This window comes from Lytechinus pictus, unplaced genomic scaffold, assembly GCF_037042905.1.
Source record: "Lytechinus pictus isolate F3 Inbred unplaced genomic scaffold, Lp3.0 scaffold_19, whole genome shotgun sequence".
NCBI lineage: Eukaryota > Metazoa > Echinodermata > Echinoidea > Temnopleuroida > Toxopneustidae > Lytechinus > Lytechinus pictus.
The window spans coordinates 1,443,496-1,470,227 of NW_026974140.1; the positions used below are offsets into that span (position 1 = coordinate 1,443,496).

Consider the following 26,732-nt stretch of genomic DNA (forward strand, 5'->3'; position numbering starts at 1 on the left):
GCGGGACGGGCCCCCTACTAAAAATAGTAGGGGGGGGGGGCACAATATAAAATGGGCCGTACTATTTGTGGTCTTTTATGATGGTAAGAAATACATAATTCAAAATCGAAACAAAACATGAATTTTAGGAAAAGATGCCGGGGACGAAATGACCTTACTTTCAGTGGGATGATAACCGTTTTCTTTTTTTTTTTTCTTTTTTTTTTTGCTTGTCAAATTTTCCAGCCCCTTGTCCCCCTACCTTTAGGGAGAGATTTCCGCCCCTGGCGAAGGCTGGATCCGCCCCTGAGAATACTCCTTGAAATTTTCTCCCATCATACAATGCAAGCATGGCAAAAATTTCAGCTCATCACTCGTGCCTGCATCCGAATGGGACTACTTCTCCCTTAAATTTCCAGATTTCTGGTCTAAATATCAATAATCATTCTGCTCGCGCTTCTCGGTTGCATTATTGTTTAGAATATTCAATTTTAAGATCTGATCGAATGTTTAAAAAAAAGATTATCAAGTTAGATATAAATCATGTTTATGATAATACTGAAAAAAAAAACCCAATAACGCTGTAGGCCTACAGTATAATTATGTATATAATAACGTTACACTTTGAAAAGGGCGCGATTTTAGCACTTGCCCCGGGCGCCGTTTGTCCAAGATACGCCACTGCCTGAAGCAAAGTGGTGCTCGATCTACCTTCTTTGGAATATTGTTGCAAACGGTAATACAGAAAAACCCATGTCATCCAAAATTCAACAACAGTACGGTGCCACGCATAATAAGAGGGGATTTCCCGTTTCGACCCCAGGCCATACACGTCATTCGGTCTTTGACCGACGCGACCTGCCCGTAGCTCACGTCTGCACCACCGCGCCCATTAAGTGCGAGCGCAGCGCGGCATCGTACACAGTATAGTAATACAATGCAGGTAAATACAAATGCATGCAGGCTAACGTAGCGTCGAACATTAATAACACAACACTGATGACATTTCAAGTCCAAGGAGGTTAGAACTTAGATTTGGATGTGTTTTCACTTCAGTACGCTCAACTGAGGAAGACAGACAAAATTCTTTATTCTATTCTAGTCTATAAACGCAAGTTTATAGACTGCCGCCGCATCCACTGCAACAGTGCAAAAAAAAAAAAAACACATTGCCACTGACAGGCAAGGCTTCACTGCACTCCAGACCACAGTCCAGACTCGACTCCAGCCAGGCATCACTCACACTAGTACGAGGTTCGCGCTGAGCTTGTAAGTAACGTTAGAACTAACTTAGTAGAAAGTAGGAAGGTCCAATCATTCAAACAATTTACAAGCCAGGTTATGATTTAGTGCAGTGTATATGGTATGTAGTGGATCATATTACCAAACACTTATCATAAATTCAATGTATGGTATTTTTTTATCAAACAGTGCAGTGGCAGTGCAGTGAAACAATATTCTCTGTAAAATTCATCAAAATTTCACCATTGCATTGGCAAAAAATGGTATTAATGATAATATGCAAATCGATCTAACGTTACAGATCTAGACATTTTATGCATGGGACATTTTGTCCCCATAGAGACTACAGAATTTCCCCATTTTCCCCAATAAAAATGAAAATGATTTAAAATAAGGAAATAAGAGTTTTTTTTTCTATTGAGACATATTTGATATTCTGACAAAAGGAAATTAGCCATTTCAACTACCGGTAGAACCTATTTTTTCTTGTTTTTCATGGTTTTATACTTTCATGATTGAAAAGTTTTGTTTTTAATTTTCATATTTTTCTATTTTCACCATTTTTTGGCTTCAATTGTTTTCATTAATCGGTAGATCTATTTATAACAAATCAGTCTTTAGAAACTAAAGAAAAGGTAAAAACTCACTTTTTAAAGTGCTCACTCTTGAAATTTGTCTTTCTCTATTCTTTTTGTATACAAACCTCTCCATTGTCATTGTGTGTAAATGTCTCATACGTAACATGTTTTCCCATAGGTAACAATTTTTTGATTAACTTTTAATTAAAAAGTAAACTATATTTCTAAAACTTTTTGTGGTATAACATATTCATAACTCAATAGTTTAGAACTTCCCAGAGATGCAACAATACTAGTAGTATTGTATTCTGAAAAATAACTTTAGTTTAAAAACAACCTAAAAAAAGTCAAAAAGTTACATTTGGGACATTCAATCCTTGGACAGGACCTAATTTGCATATTTAATTAGATGACACCACTTTTCCCCCAAAAAAGTAAAATGTGTCCCCCCTATGACTAAATCTCTAAAGTTTTGTTTTGATTTTCTATGAGTTTTTATAATTGTCCCATACGTAATGCCTATTATACCAATTATGCAAATTAGGTGCCCCAAATTAGAATAAATTTGAATATCAAATTTTTCTTAATGAAATTTAGAAATTCAACATTGTGCTTTCCTACCCCACCAAAGATAACTTCTTGATATACAGATGAAATTTTGTCTACAAGGGGACCTTACATGTATCTTGGACTTGCCCATTATTGGCTTTTCCTCAAACCTTCTATATTTTTTAATTATTTTTCTGCTATTTTTAGTTTTTTTACACAATTTTTTCTTCAGGGTGAACTTCCCCTTCCTGTAAATGATACATGTAGGATACTTTCCTTTCTCATGCAAGTCACAAACCACAATAAAGTCATCAACAGGTCAGTCTTTTATGAAAATGAAACAAGTGATCTTTAAAGGAGAATGAAACTCTTGGAGCAAGTAAGCTTTTGTGAAAGCAGAAAAATCAAAGAATGAGATCAACAAAAGTTTGAGTAAAATAGGACTAGCAATAGAAGAGTTATGAGCATTTGAATGTCGAGATCACTAATGCTATGGAGATCCTCCCATTGGCAATGCGACCAAGATCTATGATGTCACAGATGAACAACTCTCCCCTTTTGGACACTGAAAATATACCCCAAAACATCTCTTTTTGCTCATTCTAATCATATGACAAACGATTCATCAATGATATAATGTTGTGAAACCTCTGTACTTGTCCTCTCATAAAGAGAACACCTCACCTTGTGATAGACTCTATAAAAGTGAGAATATAAGTGAAATAAGTACTAAAGTAATGAGGGAGTTGTAGGTGTGTGACATCACAGATCTTGGTCGCATTGCCAACGGGAGGATCTACATGGCATTAGTGTTCTCGACATTCAAATGCTCATAACTTTCTTATTATTCATTCAATCTTCCTCAAACTTTCAACAATATGTTTCTTTGATTTTTCTCTTTGATATGGATTCAGCTGGTTTCAAGGGTTTCATTCTCCTTTAATAATCCATCAAAATACTGATATATCATTCCGCTAATGGCCTTGGGCACCCACAGTGCAACACTGCAAATTATCAACACCAGTAGATAGTGGACGGCATTGGTCTGGCCCAACCGGCACAGTTCTAAGATTTCTGACCACCACTCATGAAAAACACTGCTTCCATCGACCACTAATTTCCATTGAAAAGGGTTTTATAAACTTTCAAAGAGGAATTGCACAAGTTTGTATGTTTCCATCTTTATTTGCACAATTTACATTGAACATTCTTCATATGTAAAGAGTTTATTTTCAATGATTTGCTAATGTCAGATTGTTATTACATTGATGTTCCTTCACTTTTGGCTTTAAAATCACTAACTTGGCTTGAAAAAAAATGTTTGGATAGTGGATACCATGAAATAGCAACCACCACTAACATGAGTCTAGCTAGAACACAGATCAACACCTACATACATCAGCTTCTAGAATGCTCTTTTGACTCTGATCTTCTCTCAGTTCCAAAATTTAAAACAAAGTTGGGGTAAGGGCTTTTATTTCTGCGAGGCCCTCGCTATAGAATTCCCTCCCGGCCAAGAGAGATCTTTGATAGCCAGTCTTTCATAACAAAATTTATATATAGATGAAACAAAAAGCTTTATAATACCTAACAATTCTGTTTACAATTACATGTACATGTAAGTGTTTATCAATGATTTGAGTGTCAAGAACAAGCAGTCGTTAATTGAATTTATGAGATGTTTGTAAAAAGGTCTGTGAACTTCAATAGGCCTACCAGTCTGCACAGTATAGCCTAATTATTGGCTTTTGATGCTATGTCAGTCAAAGCTCACACAAACATTCAGTACTGACTGCACAGAATCGTTGTTAGCGCTAACAGAGACCTGTTACAAAAGGTAATGTGACTACACCGATGCCTAATGTAACAATGCATTACCGGTACGTACACGGTACACATTTGAATAAAATCTTTTGACTTTTCCTATCCAAAAGATGTGACTGGGCTTACTGTTAATGCTCTGTTAGGCTAACAACGTTTCTGTGTGGTTGGCACATGTCAAAAACAACATTCAAATCCATGTAATCAGGTCTGCATGAAACCAAATTTTCATAGTGCATAGTTACTTTGTCAGGGCAGCCAAACCTCTGACAAGACAATGGGAGAGTTAAAGTTATTCTTATTTCGTTGTGTGACAGCTGACACACCTCGCATGTCTAGTCTGTGTATTCAGGTGTGTTTAGGGAAATAACAGCACCGATACCCTTGGCCAAAGGCTAATGAGCAGGTTGATGAGACATGGTCATGGTCATGATATCACACCTTTCATTCATCTGCATAAAAAACATTCAGACATTGCCAAGTACAATGTATTGTTAGCCAAGAAATGATATTAAGATTTCACTTGTGCCTGTCAATCTGTCAGGAACCTGTCACCTTACAGCTTAGAACTGCCAAATCATTTATCATTTTTCAGCATGCAGTGCTTTGAATTTGAAGTATACTGTTCTCAAAATTTGCTTTTTACAGGAATCAGATTCACACATTATGGTGAATCAACCTGATCCAATATACTGATTACATTGTGTCAAAAGTCAAAAGAAATTTTATCAACATGCATGTTCAAAGTTGAAAATGCAGTACTTGTACTGTGTACCTGTTCATTACTGTTACGTACAATGGCTTGCTATATGTGTGATAGAAAGCAGTTTCTATATTGTACCAGGTTACCATCTGTATCTGTATTGTTTACTCAGCAAAATCCCAGGATTGGCACATCACGCTATTTAAACTTGAAGAGCACCCTATGTTTGGAGTGGTGGCTCGAAGTATTAAATGGTATTTAATTTATTTTTGAAGGAGTCCATGCAATGTGATGTGAACATTACCACACATGGAAACAGAAGGGAAATCAGACAATTTATTTTAAAACTTTATTAATTGATAGAGAGCTTGTACACTAACTATAGCTCATTCATTTCATTTCAATGAAATTATTTAAATGACTAACAGGGACTCAGTTTTATAATTATGAGGGGAGCAATAAAAAGCTCTCCTAGAACTTTTAAGGAGAGCGGTAGAGGAGCACTGCAAAAAGCTCTTCTTCAACATACAAGGGGAGCTTTTTGTCCAATTAACAAAATGGATGGAGGAAATATATGTACATGTACATGTAGGATGGGGGGTTGGGTGTCCGGACACGTAACAGAAATGAAGCCTTGTTTTTTCTCAAGAATAAACCAAAAATATAGGTTGAATAGTTTTTTTCACAATCAATATTTGTTCTTTATAATATTTTCTTATATTCTGTGCTAAAAAGAATTAAAGACATTGCTTGTAAACTTTTCAAAATTGAGAGTAAAAGTCATGTGTCCGGACACCCAACCCGTCCGGACACACAACCACTGGGTATACTAAGTTACAATCAACAACCAAAGGAAGGAAACAATCGAATATGCAATATTTATAATTGTTTTACAATGTATTGTAATTAGATTGTGTCTTATAAAACCTGTTTGAGTGAGGTTTTGACTTTGGCTAAAAGTTAAGTCACTGACAATTTTTTTTTTTTCGGGGGCTCCATTTTAATTTTTTGTCAAATTTCGGGGGCTCTTTTTAAATGCCTACAGTAGGGGAGACCGGGGTTAGTTGGAACATTTTTGACAATAATGGCTGTAAAATCCAAAGAGATTTTATTCGAGAAACAATCAATATATCAGCTTGAAGCACATATCTAAGGGCTTCAAATGTACCCCATAAAATTTTTAACTCTATTTATGGTTACTGAAAAAATCCACCTTGAACAAGACCATCGCAAACGTTCCAACTTACCCCAATACGGGGTAAGTTGGAACATGGTATGGGGTAAGTTGGAACACTGCATGGTCAATTAAGAATTATACTTGTTCTACTTAAAACTGTAATATTACATGGTTTTAGCCTATTTGCTTTATTTTATTCAAGTTCAAAATATTTAAGTGTGGATTCGTTGAACTTTATGTTTTCTACTATACAGCCACTCACGCAAGCAGACTGTAGTAGAATTCCACATATTTGGGTGCGTTTGATTTTACATGCAATTAAGTGTACTATCAGCAATTTCATGTACTTCTGCATCAAATTTATAAGACAAAAATTAATTGTTTATACTTTTTTCATTCAGTAATTATGCAAATAAGCATATGAAATTTGCCCTAAATTATTTTTTTGTGTATGTTTTTGCCTTTAACTCTATTTATTAAGCTAGTAGAATGCTAATTTGTGGTGAGAGTATCATTTTTCACATTTATAACAAATATCCACCAAAAATTGCAAAAAATATATTGTCTTATATATTATGTTATTTTTTATTTGTATTTTTGTTTTACGAACCTTTGTTTTTGACCCCCCCCAGTTTGATAAGGGTTAATATTGCATTAGGGGCCTACAATAGGCATTGAATGCACACTCAGACCTAACTGATAAACAAAACAAGCATGGTATACAATACATGTTCAGAAGAGTGTGAAATACTTTATATATTTTTTTCTCATATCCAATGTTTTTATTCATAATTATGTTTGGGGTAAGTTGGAACATGTTCCAACTAGCCCCTTCAATTTTGTTCAACTAACCCCGGAGGCCCATTTGACGTTTATAAGCTTACAGCACAAAAAAGGGACTTCACCATGGCATATTAATAACCTCATTTTGTAGCTTGGTATAAGTGTCTATTATACCCCCAATCTGGCCAACTTGATCTATAAACTTCTCTGAGATAATCAAACATTTCTGAAAGAGAAAAAAATTACTCAGAAGGTCAAAAAACAAAAATTCCTTTCTAACTTCACCAGGCTTGTTGCACATGTGTTGTCTGTAATATGGTGGATGGCTGTTGATAATGACAATAAATTGAGGGCAGTATTGCAGAAATTTATTTAAAGACGTTAAAGAAAATTGCAATGTTTCAACTTACCCCATGTTCCAACTAACCCCGGTCTCCCCTACATTGTAAACAAGTGCCAGAACTGACCTTTCTTGTGATAGGTCAAGCTGCGCAATAAAGCTGTGCTAACAAAAGCGGGAAAGCGGGAGTTTTGAAACTTCTTTAAAGGGGAATGAAACCTTTGGAACGTGTCGAAACAGAAAAATCAAAGAAACAGATCAACGAAAGTTTGAGAAAAATCTGACAAATAATGAGAAAGGTATGAGCATTTGAAAATCGCAATCACTAATGCTATAGATGGAGATCCTCCAATTGGCAATGCGACAAGGATGTGTGATGTCACATGTGAACAACTTTCCCTTAGATGGACTATAAAATACACCCAAAATGTCTCTTTTTGCTTTTTCTTATGGTGATACAAACTCTTTATCCATGATGTATTCTTTAAAGATCTGTATTACATGCCCTCCTATAGAAAGAACTCATGATGTACTGATAGATGTGATAAAAGAGGCAATTTAAGTGAAATATATAGTAAAGTAATGGGAAAGTTGTTCACAAGTAATGTCACACATCTTTGTTTCATTGTCAATATGAGGATCTCCATAGCATTAGTGATTGCAATATTCAGATGCTCATAACTTTCTCATTATTTGTCCGATTTTTCTCAAACTTTCATTGATCTGTTTCTTTGATTTTTCTGTTTTCACACAAGCTATCGTGTTCTAAAGGTTTCATTCTCCTTTAAGGACAAGTCCACCCCAACATAAAGTTGATTTGAATAAAAAGAGAAAAATCCAACAAGCATAAAACTGAAAATTTCATCAAAATCGGATGTAAAATAAGAAAGTTATGACATTTTAAAGTTTCGCTTAATTTCACAAAACAGTTTATGCACATCCTGGCTGGTATGCAAATGAGGAGACTATGATGTCATCCACTCACTATTGTATTTTATTATATGAAATATTCTAATTTTCTCCTCATTGTCAAGCAGCAAAATGTCAAGTGAGACAGTGATTAATTCCTCCCTGAACGTGTGGAATTAGCATTGTTTAATACTATATGGTTCAGTCAAGTTGGTCCTTATTGTCAAATCTTTAAAAAATGAAATATTGTATAATTCAAACAATAAAAAACGAAAGAAATAGTGAGTGATGGACATCATCGACTGAGTCACCTAGTTGTCCATATCACTGTTTTGTGAAAAATAAGCAAAACTTTAAAATGTCATAACTTTCTTATTTTACATCCGATTTTGATGAAATTGTCAGCACTATGCTAATTTGATTTTTCTCTATTTATTCAAGTAAGCATTTTCCTGGGGTGGACTTGACCTTTAAATTTGCTCTTGCAGTGGATGCCTACATTGTAAACAAGTGCCAGAACTGACCTTTCTTGTGATCGGTCAAACTGCGCACTAAAGCTGTGCTAACAAAAGCGGCAAAATTAAAGACGATCAACATATAAACAGCTATACATATTTTCGACACTGATCAGTGCACTGCTGATCGTGTTTGTGTTCAGTGTTTTCTAATTGAGTTTTCAGTCATGATTCATGTTGCTGTTTAAATTTGGAAATCGACATTGAACACCCCCTTAGTTATTTGCATGCATGATACCTGATGCTTTATAGCCAAATGATATTTATCACTCTTCTGTCAGCTCCCTCACTGTTGCCATGGCTTACCACACACAATACTGTTCATAATTATGTACACTAAAAGCTCTGTGTGAATTCATCCATGGGCGCACATAATATGTCTGCACATATCATTTCCCTCTCTCTTCATTGCTGGTAGTATAAATGCAGACTGAAATATGAATCTACATACATGTACTACATGTATTGTGCTCATAAAACCAGGAAGTACATTCCATATAGAATTTGAGATTTATCATGCTCTGTATTTGAATCTATATAAAAACGTAAGTATCGCATCCATTTATTTAAAAAAAATGACTAGTGCATGAGTAGCTCTATTAGGGCACCTTCCTGGTTCAGAAATGCTGTGTGTATACATACATAATTTTGTGTTTGCTGTAAAATATAATCTATACATTTAACAGTAGAGATATAGTTCTTTGTATCAATGTGCATCACAGGATGGAATTCTTGTAGCTGAAATTATTTAAACACTGTGATAAATATTGCACTTTGTTCACACTTTTTCATTTGAAATTATTCTCTTCAAAAGAACAATGATATGCCTCAGATTTCTGTTATCAAGTGATGTTGAGAACAGAAATGAGAATGATTCTTGTAATGGGACTGGATGGGCCGGTTGTACTCACACATCACACAGATTCCATGGGAAATTGACTGATTAATACCGTATGTACCGGAGTTGGGACATGGGGAAAAAAAACATCTTAAGGTCTGCACTCTTTGACTGATCATGAATTAGATCTCATCATTTGGAGAATTAATGTTTGCCTGGTAGTTGTTGATGAATTAGATTCATTTTACATTATATTGTCCCAATATTGCCCAGCTGGGCCGCCGAGTCAGAGATTTCAGGTGGCCCAATGCAGTCTCCAGTGTCTCCAATGCATACACTTCATCCTCATCTCTTATAAAAAGTTTGGTGTCTCAGAATGTTGTTGTGTTGCATGCATGTGGAAGGTATGATAGCTATTCAGGGGCACGGAACGGTTTTCAAAGTGGGGGGGGGGGGGTGCTGACCATGCAAAAAATCACAATCATATGGTCTTGTTTACGTTTTTGTACACGGTTTTGGAAAAAACTGCTCCCGCTTCCGCTCCCCCTGCTGTTATGTGGATTGCAATGCGACCCTGCCTCCTCAATTTTTAAATCTGTTTCAAAGAGGTTGTGCACACCAAAGGGAAGTACATTTCTTCAGGGTCTAAATCTTTGTACTGCAATGTTTCATTACTTTTATTCTTTATTTCTTTGCAATACTTCTTGTAAATATTATGAGTTTCATGGTATTTCTCAATAAAGAAAAGGTTTGATTTCTCCCTGAACATGGGAGATCCTTGCTTTAATGCGATTTTATGTCCTTATTGTTGAATCTGCAAAAAGTGAAATGTTGTAATACAGAGAATAATATCATTGACTTCCTCATTTGAATATCCAATTGTTGTACATATTTTACTGTTAGTGTTATGTGAAGAAAAAAGTGTCACACATCATTTTTTCCTCCTGATTCTGATGAAATTTTCAGTGTTATGCTTTTATATAGATTTATAAGTGTTGGTTTTTCTATATTTACTCGAATTGAAATACTGTTTTCCTAGCTATCACTTCATACAAGTCATGTAACTCATAATGTGCATGTTATTTGTATTATCATTTTTAATCATTTTAAGGACATAAAATTGAAGAATGGAGAGGGGACTGTCACAGCTACATGTACTAGCAGTTATCCTTTACCTTGGGTGTCTTGCTAGCCAAAGTCAGCAGGATGTTTTAACCTGCAGTATGGGTAAGTATAAACTACATGTACATGGTTGAGGGTAAACAAGGAGAATGAGGGCCAAGGGCTATCCCCTTCCCCCCTGTAAACATTTGTGGCCATCGGATTGTAACTTGTAAGAGCTGTAGATTGCCAGTGGTCCAAAGCCATGAATTTGGTGGTATAACGGCATGGTATAAATGGGCAAAAATCATTAAAAAATGCACTACCCGGTACATGTATGTATCAGAAGTCCAACCCAAATAAAAATTAGTTTTTATAGTAAAAAGAAAAATCAGACAATTTGATAGGTGAAAAGTTGAACAATATCGTACTTAAGTTATGAATTTTTAAAAGAACAATATTGGTAATCACTATAACCACGGAGACTGTTCATGTATAAGGCAAGGACTACTCTTCCATTTACTCCTGTACATAGATTGGCAAAAATGTCATTTTTCCTAAAGTTTTCTTTCAAATTATCCTGGGGGGGGGCACTTACATGTACATTGACAAGTGGATACCATGCGTGACCAAAAAACATAAAAAGGATGTCTTTTTCAAGTAGGGCATGTTATGTACGTAACGTAAAAAGGGTGTCAAAAACACTAAAATAATGAAAAAATGGTATCTATTTCCCTAGGAAAGCTACGTGTTTAGGGTCAAATTTGCGAGAGTATGAAAAATTAAGACTAAATTTTTTTTTAATATAAAGGATGTACTTTTTGCCCCAACAGTCAACACTACTTGTTTGGAGTATGATTTGCGCGAGGTGTGGGAGGTGGGGCCGTACTAAACCCAATTATGTAAGTAAAGGTAAAACCGACATCCTTAACATTTATAACAATAAAAATATTGCATGTATACTTGTTTAGGGGTTCAATTCAGGGATTACTTGCCAATAGAATCGTTTTGTTTCCAATACTTGTTAAGGGTAGGGTTTCACAGGCCAATACTTGTTAAAGGACAAGTCCACCTCAACATGAAGTCGATTTGAATAAAAAGAGAAAAATCCAACATGCAATACACTGAAAACTTCATCAAAATCGGATGTAAAATAAGAAAGTTATGATATTTTAAAGTTTTGCTTAAATTTCACAAAACAGTTATACTCAAATCCTGGTTGGTATGCAAATTAGGAGACTGATGACGTCATCCACTCACTATTTCTTTTGTATTATATTACATGAAATATGAAATATTCTAATTTCTCCTCATTGTCAAGTGAAACAACAATTGATTCCTCTATGAACATGTGGAACTAGCATTGCTTAAAACCATATGATTCAGTCAAGTACATGTAGGTCCCTATTGTCAAATCTGTAATAAATCAAATATTGTATCATTCAAACAATAAAAAAAAAAAGAAATAGTGAGTGACGGACATCATTTACTTTCTCATTTGCATGTCACTGAATTGTGCATATCACTGTTTTGTGAAAAATATAAGTGAAACTTTAAAATGTCATAACTTTCTTATTTTACATCCGATTTTGATGAAATTTTGAGCGTTATGCTCGTTTGATTTTTCTCTATTCAAATCAACATTTTTTTGGGGTTGACATGACCTTTAAGGGGTGCATTTTCAGGATATGGAAAATACTTGTTTAGGGTGCTTTTCGAGACCCCATTTTCACGCATGGTATCCACTCGTCAATGGAAGTGCCCCCCCCCTCCCCCCGAGCAGAGCGAGACTATAGGCACTGCTTTTCTGATGGACATAAGAACAATCAAGTATCCTTGAACATCCTGTGCTAGTTTCAGGTCAAATATCCACAAACTTTGGTAATGTTGGGAGTATTTGTGGAATTGTCATCATTACTTTAAAAGTCTATGGATCTAGTTCTTAAAACTTGGACATAAGAGCAGCAATGTATCCCTGAATACCCTGTGTGCATTTCAGGAACATGGCCAAAATCAAAGGTCATTTAAAGGTCAATGATCTCTGGTCGTGTTGGGAGTATTTGTTGAATTGGCATCATAATCAAGTATGAATGATTGTTTTGCACCTGTCTCAGGTCACATGATAATGGTCAAAGGTCATTTTGGGCTTATGGACATAATAGTCAATTATCATATTAGTGTTTTCTTTTGTAAATAATTATTAATTAGCTGTTTTAAAAGGAAGCTCTGTTGCTATATCGAATTACGTAATGCAGGCAAGACTACCAAAGGTGTTCCACTTGTTCAAAATACTACCTGGGCTATATTTAGATTACTGCTCCAGGGGAATGGATGCTTAGTAGAAAACATAACCTATGACTTATTTTTGTTTTTTTCTTTTCATGAATGGATATGAAATGATTTGTCTGTTGATGTACAAAAGGTGCAATAAAAACCATTTTCAATTTTTGAGAAAATGACATTTCATTGGGTTTTTACGCTATGTGCAAAAGCTGCTGGCATATGACATCACAAATCACATAATTAAAAGTCTAATAACTTTTAATTCTTTGATGGATTTTTCTCAAACCTCCGGCAATACTTTTAAGTATTTTTTCTGCTATTTTTACAATAAACTTTTTTTTTAGGGTGAACTTCCCCTTTAAGTACTGATTACATGTAAGTGTTTATAGGTCTTATTATCACATGATGTTACATCAAAAATTTTAATAAAAATTATTTGTAAAATATCAAAGAAAGTTACGACGTTTTTAAATTTTTCCATGATATTTTTCACAATGATATGCACAGCATGCTTGCAAATCATTTTTGTGTGTTTGGGAAGGACTCCCCTTTAATAATTTTACCACTTTAGTTTGCATGTACATGTACTTGTGTTTGATATTGAATAAACAATAATGCAACGACTAAACTTTTATATTTCCTTTAATAATTATATAATAATAATGAATACCACAATGATAACTTTTTCTTTTTAATTTTTTTCTTGGGAAAATTGTTAGTTTAAATTTCTTAGAGTGTCTGATCATGGCTCCCCTTTCTCCTTTGATTAAAAATGAATAGGACACATTTTATTTTCTCTTCATGTACAGAAAATGATTTATCATCAAATGGAGTGAATGGACAGGATGTCAGAATCATCGATGGATCTCCTGTGCAAGATCTTATTTTGCTTGGAAGCAGGCAGACTTTGAATTTCATAGATCGAGATAGCACTGTCTTGACTGCGGTATGTATAAATTTTGTCAAAGGAATATTTAAAGGGATGATCCGGTCTGAAAATATTGGTATCTTAATACATAGGGTAGAATTCACTGAGCAAAATGCCAAAAATTTTATCAGAATTGGATAACAAATAATAAAGTTATTGAAGTTTAAAGTTAAGCAATATTTTGTGAAAACAGTCGTCATGAATATTCATTAGGTGGGCTGATGATGTCACATCTCCACTTTCCGTTTTCTTATGTTATTACCTAAAATCATAATTTTTTCACTAATTCATACTTGTGTGAATAATATGTCTCCCTTATAATGAAATAAGTTGCAGCAATAAATATCTAATGCACTAAATCAGTTGTCAATCCAATTTTTGTCTCACCTGCATAGCAGAGTGAGACTATAGGCGCCGCTTTTCCGACGGCGGCGGCGGCGGCGGCAGCGTCAACACCAAATCTTAACCTGAGGTTAAGTTTTTGAAATGACAGCATAACTTAGAAAGTATATGGACCTAGTTCATGAAACTTGGCCATAAGGTTAATCAAGTATTACTGAACATCCTGCCTGAGTTTCATGTCACATGACCAAGGTCAAAGGTCATTTAGGGTCAATGAACTTAGACCATGTTGGGGGAATCAACATCAAAATCTTAACCTAAGGTTAAGTTTTTGAAATGTCATCATAACTTAGAAAATATATGGACCTAGTTCATGAAACTTATACATAAGGTTAATCAAGTATCACTGAACATCCTGCATGAGTTTCACATCACATGACCAAGGTCAAAGGTCATTTAGGGTCAATGAACTTTGGCCGAATTGGGGGTATCTGTTGAATTACCATCATAACTTTGAAAGTTTATGGATCTGATTCATGAAACTTGGACATAATAGTAATCAAGTATCACTGAACATCCTGTGCGAGTTTCAGGTCACATGATCAAGGTCAAAGGTCATTTAGGGTCAATGAACTTTGGCCAAATTGGGGTATTTGTTGAATTACAGCCATAAATTTGAAAGTGTGTTGGTCTAGTTCATAAAACTTGGACATAATAGTAATCAAGTATCACTGAACATCCTGTGCGAGTTTCAGGTCACATGATCAAGGTCAAAGGTCATGTAAGGTCAAAGAACTTTGGCCACGTTGGGGGTATTTGTTGAATTGCCATCATATCTCTATAAGTGTATTGGTCTAGTTCATAAAACGTGGAAATAAGAGTAACCAAGTATCACTGAACATCTTGTGCGAGTTATAGTAGTTTTCAAAATCAGCACTGCTGCTATATTGAATCGCGTGATGCAGGTGAGACGGCCAGAGGCATTCCACTTGTTCTAGTTCTTGGAGGAAAAAATTTGAATAAACCTAATTTCATATAATAAAATATAAAAGAACAAGTGGAGATGTGACATCATTAGCCTAGCTAATGAATATTCATGACGACTGTTTTCACAAAATATTGCTAAACTTTTAAATTCAATAACTTTGTTATTTGTTATCCAATGTTGATGAAATTTTCGGCATTTTGCTCAGTGAATTCTACTCTATTTATTAAGCTATACATACTTTCAGCCTGGACCATCCCTTTAAAGATTAAGATTTCTTGACATTACGCTTTATTTCAATAATCATTGTGGTACTTGTAGAATCAATAAACAGCTGTCGACAGAAGCTTGGAAAATATTGAGGTGTAAAGTCTAAAGTTCGCCACTCTGCATTTTCTATTAAAGGAGGTTTACCCTGACAATGAGTTTGTTTTGATAAAAACATAAAGTACAGAAAAACACCAGTGATAATTTGATGAAAATCTGTCTAACAAAGTTAGGAATTTTCTTAGTTCTGATTTTGTGATGTCACAGCCAAGCAACTCCTTACATGTACATATATGTCTTGTGATGCGTCTCTCGCAGTCTCACCTGCATTACTTAATTCAATATAGCACCAGTGCTAACTTTAAAATGATTATTCACAAAAAAAAATCATATAAAGATACAATACTACGTTCATTGACCCTCAATGACATTTGACCTTGATCATGTGACCTTAAAGACTTGTCAATGATACTTGATTACCCCCATGTCAACATTTCATAAACTGCCCTACCCAATCCATTCTTCCTTCTAATTTTTCTTGATTTCTTTCTTTCTCCTTTCATTATTATCAATTTTTGTTCTTGATTGAAGATGTTTTTTTTTTTTTATATGTATATATTCGTTGTAATCCCAGGGGGCCACTTCCATTGACGAGTGGAAACATTGCGTGACCAAGAAAAAACGTAAAAAGGATCTCTTTTTCAAGATAGGGCATGTTATGTATGTAACGTAATAAGGGTGTCAAAAACACTAAAATAATGAAAAAAGGGTATATATTTCGCTAGGAATACGTGTTTACGGTCCAATTTGTGAGGGTATAAAAAGACTAAAATATCTTTTTGCCCCGAAACTACATGTACGTGTTTAGGGTACGATTTGAGCTAGGTGTGTGGGGTGGTACTAAACCCTATAGAAGTAAACGTAAAGCCGGCGCCCGTGACATAACAATTAAGATATCATTGTACTTGGTTAGGGGGTCAATTCAGGAAATACTTGCCAAGGGTACCGTATTGTTTCCAATACTTGTTAAGGGTAGGGTTTCACATGCCTATACTTGTTAAGGGGTGCATTTTCAGAACAAGGAAAATACTTGTTCAGGGTGCTTTTCGAACCCCATGGTCACGCGTGGTATCCACTCGTCAATGGAATTGCACCCCCCCCCCCCCGGGTTGTAATGTATTATGTGATATAAAGTCCACCCAATTCAGCTTTAGGCTGCCATGTGGTTTTTAACATATACCTTATCAAATCTAATCAAATCAAATTGCAGTTACATGTATGTGTCATAAGAGTCTTGCACATAAACTTTAACATTGACTTCAACTTCTCTACAGCTATCTTTCTTTCTTTCACACACACCCACACACAGAGATGGGGAGGGGTCAATTTGTTTCTGAAGTCATGACCTTACGTGGCTTCTTCTTTGTCTCCCAAAAGTTTCATTGGCCATTGATTGTCCAATCACATATCGGCGCAAGTCAGCTACATGGAGTTGTGTGTGTGTATACTTTCTGTTTTAAGCACACATACATGCAACCATTATATTCACCTATGCATACAACCATGGACCTATTACGAATGGACATTCAACGAATCCCCTCCTTTGACACAAAGACCGTCGCCGCTAATCCTTTTATAAACAGAGCGCTGGCAGCTGACACCCATCAAGCCGGTCGTAAAAAACGCTCTCACCATGTTCTCACTGATGGACAGCGGAAATAAATTGTACGCTGCTCCTACACATTGCGATGTTGTTCGTTCACTTTATCAACAGCAACGCACAGCAGCGAACGTTAGCGCTATGAAAATGATAGCAGAAACAAGAAAACAGGCGTGCATAAACGTATTTTTTACGTACATCGCTAACAACCGGAAATGAAATGCATTGACATCACCTTGCAGATCCGTATATCTATGGCAAAAAAGCACTTGAAATTCGACGAAAAAATCTGCGAAAAAACATTAAAATTTCATCTTTTTCGGACAGTATTGATGTCGCTAGTAGCGCTTACCTTCGGTCAGAAGTTGATTTTCATTTGGGCATAAAATTCCACAGGATTGATGAAATTTAACAGGATTTTTTTTTGATGGACAGACGACAATCGCACATTATAGACAGCATAAAATAATGTACTGAAAACCGGATATGAATTGCGCATTGCATTCTAGGTAATGTAGGGACTTTACCTTTTGGCAATCGGGGCTAAAACATGACCGCCTTTGGTCGAAAGAGGGCCAGTGATCGATCGGTGACGATCAATGGGCGAAAGGAGCTTGTGTAAACAATCGCCCCGGGCGGTGGTCGTAAAAACCGCGTAAAGGGAAAGTTAAGGGTTAGACAGCGATTTTGACAGCTGGAAACAGGTGGTGGTCATAAAATACTCTCGTTGAATGTCCATTCGTAATAGGTCCATGATACAACATACATGTACATTGTGTCTTGAGGGCATGCGAGGGCGGGTGGGATAAAAATTCTCGTACCTCTTTCAGGTTGGTGTTTCACAGTGAATGCGATACCATCATTGTTTATTTTGACAAATTTAATTGCTAACCGTTTATAAACCTGTATCAAGTAATTAAAATCAATTGTTGTCATTTCGTTACTATTACTTGAGTATTTGAGTTATCCCAAGTGTCTAATCGGGGTCTGCCGAACATTCAATTAGTGTAAATTTTGCTAATCGAATACTTGATAAATCATGGTATAGGAACTTGTATTCAGGTAATTTATGGTTTCATCAACCCATTCTACATTTAACTGTCTACATACATGTACAATGTAATATACCTTTGAAGTTACCCAGCCTAACAATTTTACTCTTGTTCACATTGATTTTGAAATCTTGAGATTTTTTCAGTTTCCGGTTTAAATCCGAATTATTATGTTTTTAATGAAGGATGAAGATGAAAAGTTCAACCAGAAAGTGAAGATCTAGAGTGAGACATGCACATTTAAATTTTTTTTTTTAAATGTCTTTTTACATGTAATTTTTTTATTTCTAGAATATTGGGGTATGCTACAGTACAGCAGCACACAGTTGCTACCAAGCCGGAACTAATGAGGTAAGTAAGGATTATGGACACTATACAGTATTAAAGGGAGCCCATCTTTAACCCTATCTAGGCAGGGGTATTTTGGGAGTTCATATGGGGGGGGGGGGCATCCCAGTGAATTTAGTGCAAGGGAAATTTAATGTTACAAAATGTTGATTTTTGCATTAAAATTCACATATTGCCTATCACAATATGAAATTTGTATCAGAAGCATATTTGTTGGCAAGATACAAGCTCAGTATTGTATCTAACTCCTAAAAAGCAAAAATAATTATATGAAGTATATTTCAGAAAAAAGTAGATATTCAAAATTTTCAAAACTGGATGTCGTGTCACTCACGTTTTAAATACATTAAGTTTTCTACAGCTGTGTACTCAGAAAATTAATTTATCTCAGTACAGGAGCAAATACAGTTTTCCCATACCTTATTGCATATAAAGTAACTTGGTCCAATGTGTGAACCCTATAGCACCTACAGATTCGTATGCATAATGGCAATTACTCACTGGAGGAAACAATAAAGCTGGTAATAAGTAGGCATTGTTCCAAACAAATTGAAATAGCTTTTTATAAATTTACTTTTGTTCATTACAAGTTATATTTATTTTGTAGCATAGGACCTGTTGAATAGAATGGTACATGGCAAAGTTCAATCAGATGTACGAATATTGACCTTTGACAATCGTTTGCAGAGCGAGAAGAAAAAAAACAAAAGTTCGGGTTTCAGCCGCCCCAGTCCCACGCCTTCAAAAAAATGTAAAGTATCACTGACAGAATACTAAAGTTTTCGCCAAATCTTGGATCAATTATGTCAAAAATTAATTCGAACTCACATCTAGATGTCACTCTGTGTGATATCCAACGTTTTGATGAACATATATCAACGCCCGAGCTTCTTCGGCGAAGTAAGTGGTTTTCTGATACATGGACGCAGCCATCTTTGCTGAGATCGACTGCGCAACAGTCTGGAACTTGCTACACACCGATGCATGTCAATCGGTTTTTCTCTATTATACTCAATAGAAGCATACACTTTTCTATGCAGATCTATATAGCAGCCAACCTATACGGTATGCACACGCAATATTACCACGGTAAATCATAGACAAGAGATACTATAGCGCAAAGAAAATGTACGGGCGGTTAAGGGCGGTTCAGTGTGTAATAGGAAGGGCGGTCTCGGGCGGTTCAGGTGCTAAAGGGTTAAGGTTCAGCTAAAATTAGCTGTTAAAGTTGTGTCATGTCACTCACAATGTTGTGTCACTCACGGTCTCATATTGTGTATAAAAAAGGACTTAAAATAAGTTTTGAAGCATTTTATTAGATAAATTCAGGGATGGAGTCAAAATGTTGTTCCTGACATCATTTAGGCCTATGTAAGGCTACCGTAATATTTTACGGTAATATTGTTTCCATTTCCCAACTTTCCCCTTTTCTGACGGCGGCGGCGGCGTCAACATCAAATCTTAACCTAAGGTTAAGATTTTGAAATGACATCATAACTTAGAAAGTATATGGACCTAGTTCATGAAACTTGGCCATAAGGTTAATCAAGTATTACTGAACATCCTGCCTGAGTTTCATGTCACATGACCAAGGTCAAAGGTCATTTAGGGTCAATGAACTTTGGCCGAATTGGGGGTATCTGTTGCATTACTATCATAACTTTGAAAGTATGTTGGTCTAGTTCATAAAACTTGGACATAAGAGTAATCAAGTATCACTGAACATCCTGTGCACATGTTAGGTCACATGACCAAGGTCAAAGGTCAATTAACTTTGGCCATAATAGGGGTATATGTTGAATTGCCATCATAACTTTGAAAGTTTATCGATCTGACTCATGAAACTTGGGACATAAGAGTAATCAAGTTTCGCTGAATATCCTGTGCGAGTTTTATGTCACATGATCAAGGTCAAAGGTCATGTAAGGTCAATGAATTTTGGCCACACTGGGGGTATTTGTTGAATTTCCAACATATCTCTGTATTAAAGTGTATTGGTCTAGTTTATAAAACATGGACATAAGAGTAACCAAGTATCACTGAACATCTTGTGCGAGTTATAGTAGTTTTCAAAGTCAGCACTGCTGCTATATTGAATCGCGTGATACAGGTGAGACCGCCAGAGGCATTCCACTTGTCTTTCCTCTCCATGGTCGCCTCGGTTTCAAAAATCCTGACAACTTTCCATTCGTGTGAAGACTCGGATCATGATTCATATTTTGATGATGCACTGAGATTAAGAATTCAACAACATAATCAACACAAAATTATGAATATAACAAGAGAAAAACTGCTATACATTGTAATGAACATATTTACAGTGCATAAAGAGTTGGTAATGGTTCAAGTCATACAGGTATGATTTGAACATGGAAGGATTGAGGGCGCTTTGAAGATAATGTAGAAGGATTTTTCTCGCTCCGACAAAATCTCTCCAAATCCACAATAACGGACCTTCTCTGAACTACTTCTCAGCATCATATATTATCTGATTGACTGAATTTGTCGTTTCTTATGTGTCGATCAGTGAAAAAAAATACATGGGAGCGCTGAGCGATTTCGCTCTCGTAAGCTTTGAAATCGCACTTGCAAACCCAATAGAGAGAGCGATCGGGAAAAAAAAAATCGCTCCCGTGATCTTGTGTACAGTAACTAGCTCGGCCATACGTCCGCTGTCTTCCCTTCGTGCGTGGGTTATAACGTGCATGTAATGTACCATTCACATTCACAAAGCTCAGCGCAGTGAGCGCATTAGTACAGTACGTACGGTAGATGAAAAAATGGCAGCCGTGTGTTGCTGCCCTCTACGTTCAATGAGGTGTGGTTTTATCAAGGCTTTCCGATTAGAATTTTCGATATCCTGGCGAATCAATGCGAGAGACAAGTTCCGAACACACGCACGTAGATTACAAGCGCGAAGCAGCGGCACAAATCGCGATATATAGCGACTGGTAAATACGTCTGTAAGGATGATGACGTCATCCAAGATGGCAACTTACGTTGACCAACGAAAGGATCGAAGATGACAATGTTTCGATATCATTTGAAAGGAATTAGCGGTAACTGCGGTCGGAGTACCTTTAGAATCCAATGTCATGTTATAATCGATTATGAGAGCAATTGCCTACTAATTGCTGCTGCCGGTGTGGTGCGATATCAGTTTTGTCGCCCTCTACGTTCGTGAGTGAATTAAGAGTCCCCGGCGACAAGCAGGAATCGGATCGATCGGGAGATGGATAAAGGATGGGGGGAGGGGGCAGATGGGGGAGGGGGGATGGCCCCGTAGAGGGAGTACACGACTTGTCCAATGTGGTGGATGTAGTAGGAGAGAGTGAAGTAATGGCAGGTGATATAATAATCAGAGGACTTAAAAAGGGATGATATATATGAAGGGATCAAAGAGGGGGCGCGTGATCGAGGACACGTGCAATGGTATATAATTATGTTGATGATGTTGTTTAAGGAATGATATACGTTGATATCTATATATGGATACAGAATACTTGGATACTATTATATTAAAACATGTATGGATATGAATACATGGATACGTGGATACTTGGATACTATTGGATACTTGGATACGTGGATACGCGGATACGTGGATACTTGGATACTATTGGATACTTGGATACGTGGATACGTGGATACGTGGATACTTGGATACTGTTGGATACTTGGATACTTGGATACGTGGATACGCGGATACGTGGATACGTGGATACTTGGATACTATTGGATACTTGGATACTTGGATACGTGGATACGCGGATACGCGGATACGTGGATACTTGGATACTATTGGATACTTCGATACTTGGATACGTGGATAAGTGGATACGCGGATACGTGGATACGTGGATACTTGGATACTATTGGAGACTTGGATACTTGGATACTTGGATACGTGGATACGTGGATACGCGGATACGTGGATACGTGGATACGTGGATACTTGGATACTGTTGGATACTTGGATACTTGGATACGTGGATACGCGGATACGTGGATACTTGGATACTATTGGATACTTGGATACGTGGATACGTGGATACGCGGATACGTGGATACGGGGATCTTAGATACCTTTGGTTACATGGATACTTGGATACGCGGCTACAGGCACATGCCTACATGAAAACTTAGATACATAGATACTTGGATAAGAACATCAAGGAGTTTTTGATACTCTGGAACATGGAAAACACATGAAGAAGTGCATGATACTAAGTGTACTTTTAGAACGAAGCATCACAGACCCTAATTACCTTATTTTCAGATAATTGACATCGTCACTTTTAAACTGTATTTTTCTTGAGAGAAAAGATAGAAAAGGCTACTTTCATCAGTGAATCGTTAAAAATTGGCTGCTCTCTTTATAATTATAACGAGACATATATCAATTCCCTAAGCCCATATGATTATGTCCCGCCCTTCCTAAACCTTTCCGCGTCTTCCGGAAACCATCCGCGATCAGGTCAGCTTCAGGTAGCAAAGAAGAAGCCATGCGGAATGTTTCAGGAACTTGCGGATTGGAATAAGAAGGCAAGCGGACAGTTTCAGGAACGTGCGGACAGGAATAAGAAGGCAAGCGGACTGTTTCAGGAACGTTCGGATTGGAATAGGAAGGCAAGACGAGTGATTCAGGAATGTGTGGATCCAATGCTAATATTTATGGAACGAGTACACAAGTAGCAAAAGCCATTTGTGGTCAGTGCGCTAGATGGGGCAACGGGATATAACAAGTAACGAAGTACGGGGTCAAGGGTCCTAATTAGTATATCACTAAACAGACCTGATGAATTAAAATTTCAAGCAGTGTTTTAAACATATTACGCGAGCGCGGAGCTGATTTTTTTTTTTTTTTTTTTTTTTTTTTTTTTGGGGGGGGGGGGGGGGTTACAGACTTGAAGGAGGAATATTTCAAGCATTTTCTACTGATCCGAAAAGTGGACTTTTCAAGTATTTATGCAATAGTCAAGCTGGCAATGATGCGAGCAGATTATTTCGTTCTGTACTGAACATAAAAAGACGTTTCATGCAATGCTTGATTATGAACAAGCGTATTTTAATGTACTCGACTGAAAAAAAGGACCGTATAGGCAGCGCTTGACTTTACGAATAGGACAAATATCATAACAAAATTAATAACACAGGTAAAGATTTCAAACAGAAATTCAAGTTTATATTCCTAATGCATTTTAAGCACTTTGTTTGATCGTGAATGAGATTTTATTAATAAGAAATAATAATAAATGATAGCATGTTTATAAATATCGCTTTTCTCAGAACGGCTCAAAACGATTTACAGCATATTATTATCCCATGATTCATTTCAATCCCGCATGAAAAGTGCACAATTTCCACATCTTGGGAAGCATTCCTTGCATTCATCGCAGCCTCGAAATGGCGCTTGCAAATTCAAGCATACAATAACTTTCGCATCCAACCGGTATACCCATTTAGCACCTGGGTCGAGAGTGGCAAGGTGTGCCGGCAATACGTCTTACCAAAGGACGGTATATAGACCGCGGTGGGAATCGAACACACGACTCTCCGTTTACAAGGCGGGAGTCAGAACCACTACGCCACGACTCTTAAAAAAAGGCCTTCCTGAAAAAGTCGTGCACAGAACATGTTTCTCATAAACATAAAATATGAGCGCGAACTTCTTTCAAACATCAAGGATGAAAAAGAAAAGACGAAAAGACCTAAGTATTTTTCGTAAAAATGAATAGCATGCACAATCTTCTTAATTAAAATATTAAAAGCATGAAGAGCGAAATGAACCAATAATTTTAACAAATTGACCTAGCTGAAACACTGATATCTTCCCGTCTGTAAATTTCTTCACTCTTTTTCTTCTTTTCCACTCTTCTTTGCATTTATTCAATTTTTCCTTTTTACGCAGCCAATAGGGCGTAGAGATCGCATTCGGCCTCCTGGAATTGCCCATTTACATTTTCTTTTTTAGTCTATATTTTAATTGGTACAAGAGGAGGCAAAGGCGATTAGACACTGGATTCACAAGTTCGTCCAAAAATTAAAATTGATATTTCTAATCTTACACATTCACAATCTTGGCCAATTATTTTCTGTTCATTATCGCGATTTTTTTTCCTACTTGATTCTATTTCACCTCATTTCATTCATCTCCTTTGTTTATTCCAGGGGCCGCGGAACGGTTTTCAAAGTGGGGGGGGGGGGGGGGCTGAAGCCCCCCAGCCCCCCCCCCCCCCGGTTCCGCGGCCCCTGTAATTCCTATTTCTTTTGTGCTGTTTGTATATCTCTTTTATACTGGGAGGGATAAGCCAGCAGCAGGGAGAGGAGGGCCGTATTAGCACGACATCCCCCCTTTGTTTTTCTTTTCCACCATATCATTTTTTAAGTTTCCCTTTCCATTTTACTTATATTTCTTTTGTTTGTACTTTTTTTAAAGGGGTAAGCAAGACCACCTCGCCCCTTGGTCTGCATGTGCCTGTCGACTGCAATTTGCATCCTAACTTCCCGTTTTCTTCCTCTTTTGTAATATACATGTATGTATTAATTTGTGGAAAAAACTATTAGAAAGTAATGTTATAAAGGGAGCCTCGACTTTGCTATTAACATATGCAGTCTTTTTAAAGTTACCTTAGATCCGAGATAATTTATTGTCATGTATAAAATGCACAAAATCTGCTTTCAAAAAGTGAATACTATTACACCGACAAACACAATTGTTTTTAGCCTACATATTTCAACAATCAAATAATGTGAGCGCAAAGCGCGAGCTGAATATTTCTTACATTCCCAGCTATATACAGGGCATTCTAAGCACCTTTTAAAATCACGAACAGGATAGGGGTATGACTATACACTTGATGTGAGCGCGAAGTTTTGTAAATCATGAAAAGGATGGATAAGTGGATAAATGGATAACATTCCTACATTAATAATTTGATAATCTGATCTGAAACTGGAACAAGATTCGTATCTAAATAAATATGCGTGCGTGTGTTTAGATTCAAACCTAGAATCTGGACATTCTAATTACATTCTTTATCATAATATCAATAATAAGAGCGCGATCCGCGAGCTAAAGATATTTGATTTTCCGATCCCCCCAAAAAAGTTAATTTAAGCGCAATTACGAATTGGATATGGATCGTGCTTAATAAATGATGCGAGTCAAAGCGCAAGTTGATATTTTTATCAATACATATATTTCCAGTTGCGACCGGGAAATTTTAAGGACATTTTTGTTTTTGTCGAGAGATGAAACTTGTCGATATTCCGTTCTGAAAAAAAAAACCGGACAATGATTATTAGGAAATAATGAAAATATTATTATCTTACTTATTTATTTAATAAGCCCAATGAGGTCGCGAAATTAATATCAAGGTAACAAAACTGGATATTTTGTAATCATGAAAAGGATGCATGGGTTAATATACTTTAAAGAATACTTTAAAAATAATGCGAGCGCAAATTGCAAGCCGAAAATTTTGATAAACTGTCAAGAAAGAGGAATTTAAAATAATTTGTTATAATTGATATAGGTATACATTACTCCCCAATCAAAATGCAAGTGCGCAGCTTTAGCTGATACTATTCAGAATCAGATAAGCCTAAAAAGTGATATTTTTCAAAAAAATATGGAATACACGAAGAGAATAGTTACTTGACGAATTGAATAATGCTAGTGCGCAGCGCGAGCGGAAAATGTCGATATTTAGACCATAAAATATAGTCATTTTACAGAAAACTATAAAATATATTTGTAAATCAAACAAATTGAAAACTCAGTGTCCGAGAAATATTTCATATATTTACTTCAAAACTTGATATTTTAAGCTCAATATAAGCCTATTGAGCAAGTTATGTATATCAAAGATTAGGCAATGTGAGCACAAAGCGAGCGAAAATTTAAAATAGTGACATGAAATCCCCCCCCCCCTCATCTTATTTTATTCACTCGTCTTACTCCTCTTATTTTCCCTCTTCATTTTCTATTCTCTTTTCTCTTCTTTTTCCTCTCTTTCCATTTTTCTTGTTTGCTCGTTCCAAAAAGTGGGGGGGGGGGGGCATTTGATATCAAATTCCAAAAAGTGAGGGGAAGCGTCTCCCTGTCCCCCAGGGATTTCCACCAATGTATGCAATTTGATTTGAAATAAAAGAAAACCCTACATCATCTTTGTAGTCGATTTTTTTTTTTTTAAATAGCATACTTTCATGACGAATTACTTCATTCTCGCCTGCTCCTAAATCGGATTTAATAAGAAAATCAATGTTTCTTTAAAAAAAACCGCACCCCAAACCCCAAATAACACCCCTAAATTCATTTTAAAAAAAT

The 26,732-nt window shown here is 36.3% G+C and overlaps 1 long non-coding RNA gene across 1 annotated transcript; it reads left to right on the forward strand.

Annotated features, from left to right (window-relative positions):
- The first annotated feature begins 893 nt into the window (after window positions 1-893).
- Window positions 894-21,399, forward strand: LOC129261052 (uncharacterized). Its single transcript, XR_010296714.1, has 4 exons — window positions 894-1,248; window positions 10,546-10,661; window positions 13,628-13,764; window positions 18,344-21,399. It is a non-coding gene; the product is annotated as an uncharacterized LOC129261052 (long non-coding RNA).
- The last annotated feature ends 5,333 nt before the right edge of the window (window positions 21,400-26,732 follow it).